Source organism: Sturnira hondurensis, unplaced genomic scaffold (assembly GCF_014824575.4).
Source record: "Sturnira hondurensis isolate 20B ecotype Veracruz unplaced genomic scaffold, ASM1482457v3 Scaffold0001911, whole genome shotgun sequence".
Lineage (NCBI taxonomy): Eukaryota > Metazoa > Chordata > Mammalia > Chiroptera > Phyllostomidae > Sturnira > Sturnira hondurensis.
The window spans coordinates 847,372-861,761 of record NW_028074542.1 but is presented as its reverse complement, the minus strand read 5'-3'; the positions used below and the strand labels follow the sequence as shown (position 1 = coordinate 861,761).

Sequence of the window (14,390 nt, the reverse complement as noted above, 5' to 3'; positions counted from 1 at the left end):
GGCCTCCCCAACCGGGGTGTGGTTCTGAGGTTTCTCCCCATCCCAAGTTCCCAGTTTGCTTAAGGAACTTACTCTTGACATGTCAATGATGGAAACACATGGTGTCTGGGTGCTTTGGTTTGTGGTTTTCACCATCAGATGTCTTTGTGGCTGAGCACATCGATTTGTCTCAGCAGAGCTAGGGGACTGCAAGTCCTCGGAAGCAGAGGGGAGAGGGGCTCCTCCCTGAGATTTGGGCCCAGGTGAGCAAGTGGGTCCCCGAGGCAGGCTTATCCAGGAGACTCCTTTGCAAGAGGTCTGGAGGCAGGGCTGGAACTGCCTTCTGGCCTTCATCCTCCTCAGATCCCCTATGTAGCTCCTCTTCCGGGCAGGTGCTTGGTGATCGCCCCCTGCCCCATCCTACCCTCCCCGAAAGTGGCATTTTAAACCAAAGCAGTGGAAAAAGAAGAGTCAAAGTTGATTTTCCATTTATTGAACACTCTTTTTTGAAAATCTTCTCAGGTCTCAGAAGCCGCCGAAACGGCCAGGGGTGCTGGGGAGGCGACGGGGAGATGGCAGGTGGTAGCTGATGGTGGGAATGGGTAATAATCTGGGACGTCCTGACCTCCTGCCTACCATCTCCTCGGGCCGCGGCATTTTATTTTGTTTCCTTTCCTGAGTCCTAACTCCCTGGGGCCGCCTCTCCCCCACCCCTCGGCTGTCCCAGGCCCCATATGTGGGTCCACATTCCCAACCTTCTCGGGGCAGCCCTGCTTTTCGGTTCCCCTCGGAGTCGAGGTCTTCCAGCCCCGCTCTCTCCGAGGTGCGCCGTCCCAGCGCCGCTCTGCGAGCCCGTAGGGCAAGACGCCAGGCACCCGGCTCTGCTCGGGATACCGAGGCTCCTCGCTCACGCCCTCCTGCCCGCCAGCCGGGGAGGGACGACGCGGTTGGGATTTTCCTGTCTTCATCCGGCGACCTCCCAACCCCGCCACCGCGCTGCTTTCCTGCTCGAAAGGCGTCCGGCGTCCGCAAGGGTCTGGGGGCGCCGCCGCCGGGCCCCCGCCCCGCCCGCAGCCCCGCTCCTCCCCGCGCGGCCCCACTTGCGGCCCCGCCAGCAGGCGCGCGCGGACGGCTGCACTTCCAGGCGCCCGCCGCTAGGAAGCCGGCCTCGCCTCGCTTTCCCCGCCTCCCGCGCCCCAGCCGCGCCGCCGCGCCGGGCCCGCCGCCGCCGCGGGATCGCCGCCCCTCCCCCAGCCCGCCGGCCCCACCGGCCCGCGGGGCGCGGACGCGCGTGGCGGCTACTCGGTAAGACCTCCCTTTCGTCCCCGGCCGCGGCCCCAGTCGGCCGCCCGGCGCGCCATCCTGGCTCCGGCCCGGCGGCCCCACCTTCTCGGTACCGATCGCCGAGGCACCGCCGGGCGGGCCGGGCCGGCACGAGTTTGATTCCCGGTGCTGCCGCCGCGGCTTCCCGGGAGTCCAGCCGCGTGCGGCGGGTCCCGGGCTCGCTTCCCTCCCGAGACCCCTCCTCGTTCCCGGCCGTGGGCGCGCGGGGCGTGCGGGCTTCTGGGGACTGGGAGCCAGGCGCAGGATTAAAGGGTGGGCGCGGGCGGGCGGCGCCGGGCTGGGTAGCGCGGCCTCCCACCGTGGGCGCCGCCCGGAGTCCCTTATGCAGCCTCTCCCCCTTTTGTGTTGGCGCCCCTCCCCGCTTTGCCCGGCCTGGGGGCCCTAGCTGGTTGGCGACGGCTGGCTGGGGCGCTTGCTGGGCAGAGCTCCTTTTAGGAGGATGGGAGGTTCGCTTCCTGCCCCCGCCGAAGTCACAGGTCTCAGCCTGCCCTGGTCCCACCCGGTCCCCTGGGAGCTGCATCTCCCGGCGTCTTGGCTAGGGAAAGTTCGGAAAGCGCTGTCCCCGCCCCTGCTCCCTCGCCCCTCCCGCTGTCTGTGCCCGGGGCTCTAAGCTCTAGGGGGTGGGGGGACCTTTACGTTAATTCATTCTTTCCTCCTCATTTCCTCCTTGCATCGTTGCCTTACACCTAGGAATGGCTTGCCCATTTCTTTCCACCTTATAAGAAGTTCTAGCTCCAAGACATTTATACTAAAATTAAATTCCTGGAGAGGAGTTTATTTTAGGGGGAGAGAGGTTTTGATTTTTCTTTTCTTCTTTTCTTTCTTTCTTCTACCCCACTCCCCCAGGGTGGAGGGTGAGGGGAATGACTAGGAGTTTCGAAATAAGTTGTACTAGAGGTGACGCAAACTACAGACAGACAATGTCACTCCTCACTTGACCCTCAGGCAGGAGCATCACCAAAGATTCTGGGTGATGGGACATGGGGAACAAGCCCTCCTGTCGGTTATCCTGCCACAAGAGAAAGGACTCAGGAGGATGTTCTGGCCTTTCATCACTCTTCTTGGCCAAGCACTCTCATCTTTACAGCCTGGGCGGAGTCAGCTATAGCTTGGTGTGGTGGAAGGAGGTCAGGGACACCAGGAGTTGTCTCCTGGTGGAAGTCATCTCACCAGGAGATTTGGCCCCTGTGCGATAAAGGGTGAAATCCTGACCTCTCCACTGGTGGCGGTGGATGATGTTGAGACCTCAGTTTGAATGGAGGGTGGCTTCTCTAGAACAGAGAGAGAAACCTGGTTCAGGTCACCAGGAAGCTGGAGGCTGTGTGGAGGAGGGTTGGGTTTGAAAGCCCCTGTCCACCTTCTGCCGGTGGAAGGGGCAGGAGGCAAGGGAACGGTAGTGGTGCTTCAGGCCCCCATGCGTCCTTGAATGGGAGAGAGACCTTGGAGAGCTAGGGAGGGCCTAGAGATGATAAGGTGAGTTGGGGGGAACTTGGGGCCAGGGGTTGGGATCATGCATCCCTTTGAGAATCAGATGAAAACTCTAACTCCTCCCCACCCCCCCAAACATGCATACAATGCAGGGACACGTTCTGTATGCAGTATCAGAGGGTTACCGTACTCTTTGGAACTGGGACCCTAGAAAGACCCCTGATCTAGAGTCTGCGGTCCAGCCTGAGCCATTCAGAACAGTTCCCTCTTTTGTGGCTGGTCAGTGAGTAACCCCAGAGTGTGAAGACTAGACATCTCAGGAGGTCTTTTCTCATGGCCTTCTGATGCCACTTTGGGCTTGTGGCCATAGAGACCTGTAAACTCTGGACTAGATTCCAGGCTCCTGCAGTTAGCCAGAGGATGGGACAGGAGGGGAACACTTCTCCAGGGGCTGTTCTGCTATCTTTGTGGTGGGAAGGCTCAGGCCCAGCACCGGGCTGGGGCCACAGGGCTGTTGAATTAGAGGTAAATATGGGGATAAGGTCAGGGATGGGTATTCTGGTGTTTCAGCTGAGTATGGGATCCAGGTGCTTGAAGAGCTTCAGTCACTGTTGGGTGGGGAAGAAGGGAGAAGGTACTTTGGTGGAAAGTTTCAACATGAAAGATGCACCTCCTCCTGAGGAGGTCTTGGGGTAGAGCTGTTCAAGACCAGGGTCTACATGCTATAGGTTCCTTAGATCCCTCTGGACTTTAAAAGGCAAGTGGGGGCCAGAGAAGATGGCCGTCACCATCCCCAGGACATCCGAGGAGGCCTGGCCTGCCTTCTGTTTCTCAGCCAAAGCTCACTGTGCCCTGGCTGCCGCTCAGGTGTTTGTGACATCTACCCTCACTAGGGATCTGAAAGAGCCTTTGGTGGAGTCTGCCATCTGCAACTTCTTTGCCTTGGTGATGAGAAGCCCTTCTTAGGCTCCAGGGCCTCCAGACCGAGGTAGCTCATGGGGGATTTTCCTTGTTTAAATAGCAAGCACAGTGTTTGGCATGTAGGAGCGCTCACGTTTTTTCTTCCTTCAGAGCTTCCTCCCTTTACTCTGGTGGATTATTCCCACCCTGGCAGTAAGCAACACAGGTAGGAGTATTCTGGAGCCGTGGATGCAGGAAGCTGGGAGTCAGATAGGGATTGCCTCTGACTATTTGGGTGGCCCGAAGGAGGCAATGCCTCTGTTTTGTTGGCTCTTAACACTTATGGGAAGGATGAACCAAAAAGGGCCTTGGAGAGGCTGTGATCCAGCGATCGCCGCCTCGTGATGTGGAAGTTGTCTGAGTGGGGTGTCCGGGTACTGTGGCAGTGACTCGCGATTCACATTTCCTCAGTGGCCAGGACTTGTCTGTCTGCTGGTGCCCTGGCTGCCACAGGTTGGTGAGCTTAGGACACCGGTTTGTGTCTGCTTTCTCAGCGCTGCTCTGACCCGCTCCGCTTCCAGCCTCCCAGTAAGTGCCCCCGATGTGTCAGAGCAATAGGTGGACTCCTCAGAATGGGGCCATTGCTCTTATCTTTAGCACAGGTTGTAGTGATAAATATGGCAGCAATGCCTGCAAAGGTAAACTCCCCCTTCATAAAATGGGACCCTTTCATTTTCGTTATGGTGGCACCATGTGTCTTTGAGGAATGATGAGTGGGAGACAAAAGTTCCGGTTCCATTGACTGAACCTCCACCCCTGGAGGCAAACCTGCCACTCTGGACCCATGGGGACAAAGCTTCTCTGCGTGGAGTCTGGGCTCTGAGGTTGCCTGTCCCCGGTTAGAACCCCGCCTCCTTCCCTACTTTGACTTCGTGCCTCGTTTTCTCAGCTCTAGGGAGAGTTAAAGGGGATCTAGCGTGTATGCCACACAGAGAGCAGGCATTTCTTTTTTTAGATTGTATTTATTTTTCGGTTGCAGTTGACATACAATATTACATTAATTTTAGCTACAACATAGTGTTAGACATCTGTGTTACTCACGGAGCGACCACCCTGATAAATCCTGCACCCACCTGGCACTACACGGTTATTACAATATTACTGACTGCGTTCCCTTTGCTGCACTTTACATCCCTGCGACTAGTTTATAACTGCCAATCTGTACTTTTCAATCATCCTTTCACCTTTTCCACCCAGCCCCTCCAAACCCCTCTTGTCTGGCAACCATCAGTAAACACTTTTGGAGCAGACACCGTTATTTTTCTTTCTGCCCATGGTGCGAAGGTTCTGAAGCTCCTTGTTAAGAAAAATCATTGGTAAAAACTGTAGAGGCTCAGCCTGGCTTTTGGAGGGGTGGGTAGGGGTGGGTTGGGGTGGGGTGAGGCTCGCTCTTAAGTTATGAGCAGAGGGGACAGCGCAGTGGGACGCTGGGGAGCCTGAAACGTCAAGAGTGATGGATAGAGAGGCATATGGGGAAAGAGTGACTCAGCATTTATAGCCCGGCTGGGGAACCAGCCCTTCTCCCTTCTCTCTGGAGAATGTGCCTTATAAGCTGGTAGAGGTGGGGTGGGGAGAAGATCATAATCAGTGAGGAGGGGTGAATGGCTTTTTGTGTTGCTGCTGCCATCGGCGTGCTGGAGGAACAGGGCAAAGGGTCCTGGAGGTGGGGGAGGGGTGTGGCACTGTGTAGACAAGAGTGGGAGCTGCGGGGGGTGGTGGTGGGGGTTCCGTGATGTCATAGGCCCGGGAAATAATAACTCCAGCTCTCACTGAGCACATGCTATGGGTCAGACCCCGTTCCAACTGCTCCTCATGGGTCAGCTCATTTCATCCTCACGAGACCCTAAGAGGTATTTATTACCTCTGTTTTTCAGTGAAGAAACAAAGAGACCTAAAGAGGTGAAATAACCTGCCCAAGATCACATGGCTAGAAAGCAGCAGAGCCAGGGTTTGAACCCAAGAGGCCCGGGCTGCAGAGTTTACATCCTCAGAGAAATTCTCAGAGAGACCCCTACTGAGCTGGGGGGTGGAGGGTGTGGGGGAGTTTGGTGCTCGGCCGGAAGGGCCGTCAGTGTTCAGGCATCATGGGACCTTGTCTGGAGGGATCAGGCTAGCACAGTCTGCTGGGAGTCCCTGGCCGAGTGCCAGACACTCTATTGGAACCTGTCCCTGAGAGCAGAGGTCATGGGGACATGGCCTCTGCCTGCATGATGCTTACGGTCTAGGAGTCACTGTGGCAAGTGCTGCAGTGAGGCGAGCACTGAGGAGAGGGTGAGGAGTTGGAGCAGGGAAGTCTTCCTGGAAGAGGGGTACTTGGGCTGAGTGAGGGTCAAAGTGGCTGCTATTTCCAGGGCTTTTGATCTGCTCAGGGGGCAGTGACATTATTCTCCTACTCTGAACTCAGAGTGTAATCTAAGGTCACATTTTCTGGATAAGGCAGGAACTGGGAAGTGTGGTTGGCTTCCTTGATGTCTTGGTGGTTTTTAATAGTCACTGCCTGTAATTCCTGTGAATATGCTGAAGAAATAAAAATCTCGTTAGAGTTACTGCTCAGAACAGTGATTCACTCTTGTCTACGTACGTAGAAGGATAACCAGAGGCAAACAAATGCAAGCTGTGGAGGAAGGACTCCATTGAGGTGTGAGGACAAGGTTCCAGAGAGGATATGAGAGCAAGTGACTCATGGGAGTGGAGGGGAATGGCCCTCCCCCAGAGGCCTTTAGAAATGGGAACCAGTTCAACTTGTCTTTGTGGTTTAAAGGTTTCATCTGGAGACAGGAGGATGAAATAAACGTCCAGAGAGGTCTGTGTCAGCTCAGTGATAGGAGGGTGAAAGGAGCTGGAATTTTCAAGCTAGAAGGTTGCTGATATCTGGCCTAACCCCTCATTTTACCATTGAAGTGACTGGAGATTGCCCAGTCCCATTGAGGGGGCTCACCCATTCATTAGTGAGCCAAGCCCCAAACCTTATCTGCCCAAGAAGGGACAGAGGGTTGGCCTGCACTGAACCTGTCAGAGGGGATGATGCTTCCTGGGAGTGCCTGGCACCCTAGGGGATGGAGCCCAACCAAGCCTTGTGGAGAGGGCTGTAGACAGCCTCTGTTGACCATTGGTCTGGCTGTTGAAACTAGAGACAGCATCAGCTCCTACTCAGATGCTCCTGAGTATGGCGTGCCCAGTTGGGGCTAGCAGGCCACCTCATTCACCCTCCTGGCCCAACACCTAGAAGAGCTTCAGGCACCTATACGGGGCTCTCTGGAACCTCTGTTGAATGAAGAATAAAAGAGCAGACAATCCAAAAGCTATTACTCTTTTACCCGCCAGTACTTGTAGGGCGTGTACGTTTAGCCTTCCAATTCTGTTTTGCTTCAGCCAAAAGTATTATCATTATGTAACAAGCTCCCAGCAGCAGAGAAAGGCGCCCGACGTTGGGCTGCAGGCAAGGGTAACCAACAAAACCTAGTTTAGGATCTCTCCCCGAATGTCGAGTTCTTTGAAGGATCGTCATGGGCTGACGTTCATGTTCATTTATGCTGACTTGCCTTATTTGTTTTAGTTTTGTTGTTGTTGTTCCTTGCACAGAAGTAAAGGTGGCATTTTTCAAATTGAGGAAAACATGGGATAGCAACCTAAGCTGCACTCAGCAACGTGGCTGTGGAGCGCCACTTCGCAAAGAACGAGACCTGCTCTCAGAGGAGAATCTTACTAAGCATGCGCCGAATACGAACTGATGCTGGACAATGAGTTTAACAAACCGGGAGGTGAACTGCAGTTCCTGGGGGGCATTTACATCGACCTGTGCAAAGGGACGCAGCAGCAGAAAACACCACGGCACGGACTCGTGCTTTCTCCCCTAACCCTGCCAACCCCTGTTAAGGAAGCATTGGGTTCTTGGGGGGCGCCTGCAGAGCTCAGTTTCTTTGGGTGACCAGCAAGCTGGGTTTGGAGCTCTTTTGAGGAGAAGATTCTCTGTGGTCACATCAGATGATCAGGCGTAGGAGATGATTTCATTCCGTTCAGATTTGAGATTTGATTTGGTTTCAGGCTGTACCAGGAGCTGAGAGAGTGAGCTGTGGAGAGCGAGAGGCGGGTGAGCTGGGAGAGTGTTTCACCATTGGCTGTGCCAACTCCTGGCTTGGTGGGCGGGCAGGGAACTCCGGTGCTGGGCAGGGAGAGGAAGAAGATCAATCAGAGGTGGACTCGGGAAGGCTGCCCACTGAGCATGTGTCCGCAGACTGGGCTGGGTGGAGAGGGAGGGAATGTATAAGGATATCAGCAGGTGTGCATGGGACAAAGCCCTGTGCAATTACAGGCCTAGGAGAACAGGGGGAAGCCATAAAACACAGATTACCTGGATGAGGTAGGTTTTCCATGGGTGGGTGTAGACCTGAGAGGCAAGCAAAGGGTTAATTAAGTATGCCACAAGAACTATACTCACTCCTACTGTGCAGTATTTTCTTGCATTTGACTTTCCTTAAAGGGGGAAAAAAGGTCCAATTAAAGTTTGAGAGCTGATGATAGTTGAGAACTTGCAGACCTTTGCACTTGGTGCATCCTGTGAGAGCCTCAAGCTGTCGTTTTCCAGGAGTGGTCTGGGGTGAGTCCAGTGGTTTCACAGGGCATCATTATCCTGGAAAAGCAGCCGACTGGGTCTGGGTGGGGCACACACAGACATTGCATTCCACTTCAGCAGTGCGAGAGCATCTCTGAGTTTTATTCCTCACAGTCGTAAATTCATTTGATTTCTAAAAGAGAGAATCATTGAATCTTAAAGCTGGAGAGGATTTCGAAGCTCATCCAGATGGCCTCTAGAGGAATTTGTGGTCCCGGGTTGTTAAGCACCTTGAAAAGACCGATGCTATGTGGTTAAGACACCAAGTCAGACCACCCTTCTCTAAACCCAGTGTCTGCTGGTCACTGCTGTGTTCTTGGGGCAAATTACTCAGTCTCTCTGAGTCTGACTTCCCTGACCCACGCAGTGGGACGAATAATAGTCCCTAGTGGTTGCTACTGAGGATTCAATACTTACAAAGCCCTGAGCACAAGGTTTGGCGTATTGTTAAGTCCTCAATAAATGTTAAGTGCTGCTGTTATTATTAGTGCTGCCATGTCGTTGTTATTATTGTCATTTCAGGTCATCATATGGCTAGTCAGTGGGACAGCCAGGGCTGCAGTGCCAGACTCTTTTTATTCCTAGTTCTCTCCAGCGTGGCCATGAGGTGATTTCATCACAGCCTTGAAATACATGAAGAATATTTACGAGAGGTGCTTGTGTAGAAATCTAATGAATGTTCATGATAGAGCTAGACGGTGAGCTTAATTCCATCTATTAGTTCCCTCTATCAGAGGTCATGTGTGTTTACATAATTTATTTCGACAAATGTCATTTTTTGAATGTTTAGAACTTTCAGCGTGTTACCTCTGCTGGAAAGGCTGGTGTGATCTGAGATGTTTTGATTGAGGAGTTCTGTTCGAATTGGAAACATCCACTTCAGTGAGTTGTTGTGGCACGCAGGCTTTTGGATATAATGGAAATATTTCTGTAGCCTGGCTGCTATTTATCAAGGGTGAAGACAGTGCATGTTTTTTAAAAAATATGGGCTGGCAGAAGTCCACATGTCTTAGGCCGTGCCTGTATAATGCACTCCCAAACGGTTTGCACTGACCTTTTTTTTGCAAATCGTTGACAGCCTAGGGAGTAGGAGCCCCCTGGGGGGAGCCCTTTGAGTCTGAAACATTGTGGAGGCCACTGTGATTCTTAGCCTCGTGGGGACTTTGGACACCTTGGGTGGGTGGCACCCACTCCTGTAAACGGGACCTGAAAACAAATGGAAATTAATTTTGTTTGGCAAACCCTGCAGCACTCTGCTGAGATACTGCCACTCTTTGGGCGTTACAGAATTGAAATCTGTTTTTGATACCGATTCACCGGACTTCTCGAATGTCCCTGCCTGAGGGAGGGGGAGTTTTAAAGCGTGAAATTTGTGTGTGTGCAATGTTGGAGTTCAAGAGCAGAGATCCAAGCCCCGGCTGGGTAGCTCGGGTGGTTAGCGCATCATCCCAATACACCAAAATTGTGGGTTCGATCCCAGGTCAGAGCACATACAAGAATCAATACATGCATAAATAAATGGAACAGCAAATTCATATTTCTCTCTGTCTCCCTTCCTCTCTCTAAAAACCCATCAATAAATTTAAAAACATTTAAAATAAAAGACCAGAGATCCTGTCTCAGCTCAGAAATGTGTGGACTGTCATTCTGAACAGATTACTTAACTCCTTTCTTTTAAAAAATCATTTATTAATTTTCAGAGAGAGGGGAAAGGAGGGAGAAAGAGAGGGAGAGAAACATCAATGTGTGGTTGACTGTCATGTGCCCCCCACCAGGGACCCAGCCTGCAACCCAGGCATGTGCCCTGACTGAGAATCGAACCAGCAACCTTCTGGTTCACAGCCCAAGCTCAATCTACTGAACTCCACCAGCCAGGGCGCAACTTCTTAATTTGTACTTTTCTTGTGCTTAATCTATTATTATATGCATAGTAAGAAGTGGCTATTGAACATATCAGTTAAACAGAGCTGGTAATGATCACCCCCTGCGCACAGGACGGTGGTGAACGTCTAATGATAATAACTAGCACTTATTACACGCATGCTGCATGCTAGGAACCTTTCTAAGGATTTTGAGAGTATTAACTTACTCAAACCTACAAAGATAGTGTCAACACTTTACGTATGAGGACACCGAGGCCACACAGCTATGAGTGGTGGAGCTGCGATTGGAAAACTCAGACAGCCAGGCTGCTGAGCCCGGACGGGGTGCTTACGGGAGGTGTTTCCAACGTTGCAGACTGTGCTGCCTATTCTGTGACTGCTCCTCCTCTTACTCAAGCTGAGGGAGGAGAAGCCGAGGCTGGAGGTAGATTAAGTGTACAGATCACAGTGTTGGAAAGAATGAGGAGATGGAGCATATGAGAGCTTTTTTTGGAGTTCTAGGGAAACAGCTGTTTCTAAGTTTGGGACCAACTGAAGAGAGCCAGCGGGGACAGAGAAGGACGTCTTCTTGGGAGGGTTTTTGCTGTGTCTGCTGCGAGGGACTGCTCTGTCTGTTGCCTAGCATTGTGCACATCTGCATGTGTGCACATCAGTCATTGCGAGGGCCACGCGTCTCTTTCCTCTCCCATCCCATTTTATCTGGAAGCCTGTCTTTAAATCCCCACGCAGCCCTCAGCTGTGACAGATTTAGAAACTTAGAAACGCACCAAGTGCAGTGAATTCTTGGGACATGAAAGGAGAGGTGAAGGGTGGGCTTTTCTAGTGGAATTTCTGTCGTTGCATTTCTATGGAGGGCACGTGGGGATGAGCCACCAGAGGCCTGTGCTCAACAGAGAGAGGACTGGGAACTTGGGTAACTTCCCTTTTTCTCATGAGTTTGACTTAATAAGAGAATGAATCACCCTATTAGCTTTCATGCTGGAAAAGAAAAAAAGAAAGGAGACAGTGAGCGAGCGGGATGGCATTTGACCGAAACCAGAAGCCTCCGGCGTCGGCCTCCCGGGGGCAGAGTCCAGGCCGACACACAGGCCCTTGGCGACTGGAGCCCAGGGTGAGGTCCCTCCAGGGCCTTTGGGAAGGAGTCCCAGCTTCCTGTCGCTGCCACCGCCACCCTCAGCCCTCTCCATCCCTGTGAGGTTTGGGGCATGAACCTTCAGGGAAAATGGATAGCAGTGTGTCATTTTCTACTAACAAACCCCTGGGGAAATTCACACACAGCAGTGATAATTTGGAAGACACTGATGCAAAAATGTATTACAAAAAAATAGACAATTCAAAAGTAGCCTTTGACCTTCAGAGATGCGAATGGCTGGCTACTCATGCTCCGACCAGTGAAGTTGGTAGGGGCCCTCCCTGTGGCTGGTGCTTGACCCCTGGGACATTTTGGGGACCTCTGGTTCTCTTCTGGGACTCCGGAAAGGAGCCTTCCAGGAGCAAGGGCTTCCTGCCCACCAAGCCCCACCCACCAGTTGCTCTGTTCTCTGAGTTTGCCGGGAAGCTGGGGAGCACATCCTTTTCTGAGCTCCTCTTTCCGACCTTTCTGCGGACCTTGATTTGGATTCCGAGCTGAGGCTGGGGTCCCCTCAGAAATGTTAAGGTTTCCTCAGAGGAAGGGGTGGCGAGAAAACTCCATCTCACCAGCCCCCTGGAAGCCTGACGTAGGCATGTTAATAGGGTGGCTGTGTTTTCAGACTCTTGCTGGCTTCTTGGCACACATTTCTCAGGGCGTTTGCTCTTCTCAGCAATGCCCCTGTGCCCCGCTTCTGCCTCAGTTTCCTTCCTGCCCCAAGTCATCAGCAGCAGCTACTGTCAACAGCTCCCACTTGTAAGAGGACGGACTCTGTGTCAAGCATTTCACTTAATTTAATTGAGTCTTTATACCAACACTGTGAGCCTGGAATTGTGGTCCTTTGAGATATGGGAGGTGAGCCCGAGGGCTAAGGGGTAAAGTACAGTAAGTCTTCACTTAACATCATCCACAGGTTCTTGGAACTGTGGCAAAATAACAGAGAACTAGACCAGTGGATATAAACAAGAGGTAAGTTCCTCCAGCATCTCGTCAACCTTGTAACGAAATGACCTTGAACAAAACGCCCATGTTATTGGAGGACCACCTATAACTTGTCTGAATAACACAGCCACTTCCTGGGTGAGATGTTTTGGTCATTTTTTGTTTTAACCTTTTGTTGTGAAATTTTCAAATAGGCACAAAAGTAGAGAGACTAGTGTAGTGAATTTCCATTCACCCACCCCCAAACTTCACTCCTTATGGGAGAGCCCCTCGTCACTCCTGGGGAAGACCCCCAGCTCTGGTGCTTGTATGGCTGTGGCTTGTAGCAGACAGCTTTTGGGAACTAGGAGGGACCCCTTCCCCTGGTATGTAGCTGGGTAAGCAGAACACAGGCCGGATTCCAGCCCCACTGTCCCCTTTGCACGGGCACCTTGTGCAGGGAACAGCCCACCCAACTGTACATGGCAACCCTGCCAGCTTCACTTGCATCTAGCGTTTGGTGTAAAAGAGAGTGGCGTGCGATGGTAGTTCCTGACAGGGTGATGATTTCTCTGATTGGTCCTTAACTATGTGGGGTAAGGGGAGAAAAGCTCAGTCCTTGGGAGCTTGGGGGCTAAAATAAATTAAGCAGGGGGATGAGTCCCAGAGGAGAGACTTGTGTTGTAGACAAGGGTGAGGTCAGCTGAGCTGTGCCTTTCACTACTTCTGTTTTCTGCCCACCCACCACCTGCTCTCTTGATGACTCCTGCTGGACGCCCGCTCTCCTCTGTTCTGGGCCCTGGGTGAGGGAAACACTGTGTGTGGCCATGAGGCTGGCAGGAGGTGAGCCGGTAGAGCCCAGGGTGTGAAAGCCTGGTATGAATTCACTCTTGGCTGCCACCCCCCTAGAGTGGCTGGGACAAGCTGTCTTTGTCTCCTGGCAGCTTACCTTTTCTGCAGGCTCAATGTAGCCAGGGGCAGGGTGGGAGGTCCTGCTCTCGCGCCTATACAACTGTTCCTTTTAGACCCAAAGTTGGGCCTGGGTGTCGTCAGATAGGGGTCTTACAGGGAAGGGGTACGCATTACACCATCCGGCATTGGTGCTCTAGAAATATTGTTCAACGAGTGGTGTTAAACGAACAAACGTAGCATCCTGCAGACCAGAGCAGTGTGCTGAAGGGCCCAGGGTGAGTCATTGGTCCACTTCAGCCAGGAGAGGCTGGACTGCGCTGTGTTAATAAATCAGGTCTGGACATCCCAGGGGCTTGACACAGTCTAGATTAACTCTGTGCTCACGGGAAGTCCCATGTGGGCGAGGGTCGTCCTCTTCCCCCTGGAGCTGCGCCTTGTGAAATATGAGGTCTTCAAGGTTACACCACGGGAGGGGACGAGGGAGACGGAGGCAGCCCCTGGCTTTGGACTGCCTCGGCGAGGAACTGGTACCTCTTTCTTCCGTCTCTGTTTCGTGGGCCGGAACTAGTCACTGCACTCCAACCTAGCTGCCTGCCGGGACACTGGGAGGTGTGGAGCGGCAAAGGGCCGTCTTGATGGTTTCAAGGAGAGGATTTTGTATTTCTCGTCCCTGGCTTTCATCTCTGGAGTGTCTCTGGCTAATCACTCATCCTCAGCCTGTTTTCACACTTACCCGAAGGGAACACCTGTCACTTCCTTTAATCTGGGGAAACAGGCATGGGACGGCACTGAAGGAAAGTCACATAGCAGGCAGGGCCTGAAGCTCCCCTGTATGACATGTTGGTCATGTGACACTCATTTAGTCCCTTCGCCTCCGTGAGCCTCTTTCCTCATCTATAAAAGGCGGACAATAAATCCAGCCCATCTTTTAGTTCTGGCTCTGCTGACTGCAAGTAACAGAAACCAGCCTGAGCTATGGGAAGCCACAGGGGAATGGAAGAACCAAGGCAGGAACTGTGACTGACCTCCCAAGGGCCTGGAGCCACAGGGTGCCACCGCTGTTACAGCTGTGCGCCAGACGTCACGGCGGCCAGCTCCTAATGACACCCACCTCATCCTGGACAGAACAGAATCTCAGAGCCTTGATTCAAATTCCCAGGGAAAGAATCTGATTGGTCCATCTGTGTCAGCTGTCTCCCATTGGCCCAATCCACTATAGCCT

At 52.8% G+C, this 14,390-nt stretch overlaps 1 protein-coding gene across 4 annotated transcripts in view; it reads left to right on the top strand.

Annotated features, from left to right (window-relative positions):
- Positions 1-1,210: 1,210 nt before the first annotated feature.
- The window catches only part of CUEDC1 (CUE domain containing 1), a 78,086-nt gene continuing 64,906 nt past the window's right edge, over positions 1,211-14,390 (top strand). For all 4 annotated transcript variants that reach the window (XM_037037588.1, XM_037037561.1, XM_037037569.1 and 1 more), the window contains exon 1: positions 1,211-1,284. The gene's annotated coding sequence lies outside the window, so the exon portion shown is untranslated. The remainder of the gene's footprint in view (positions 1,285-14,390) is intronic.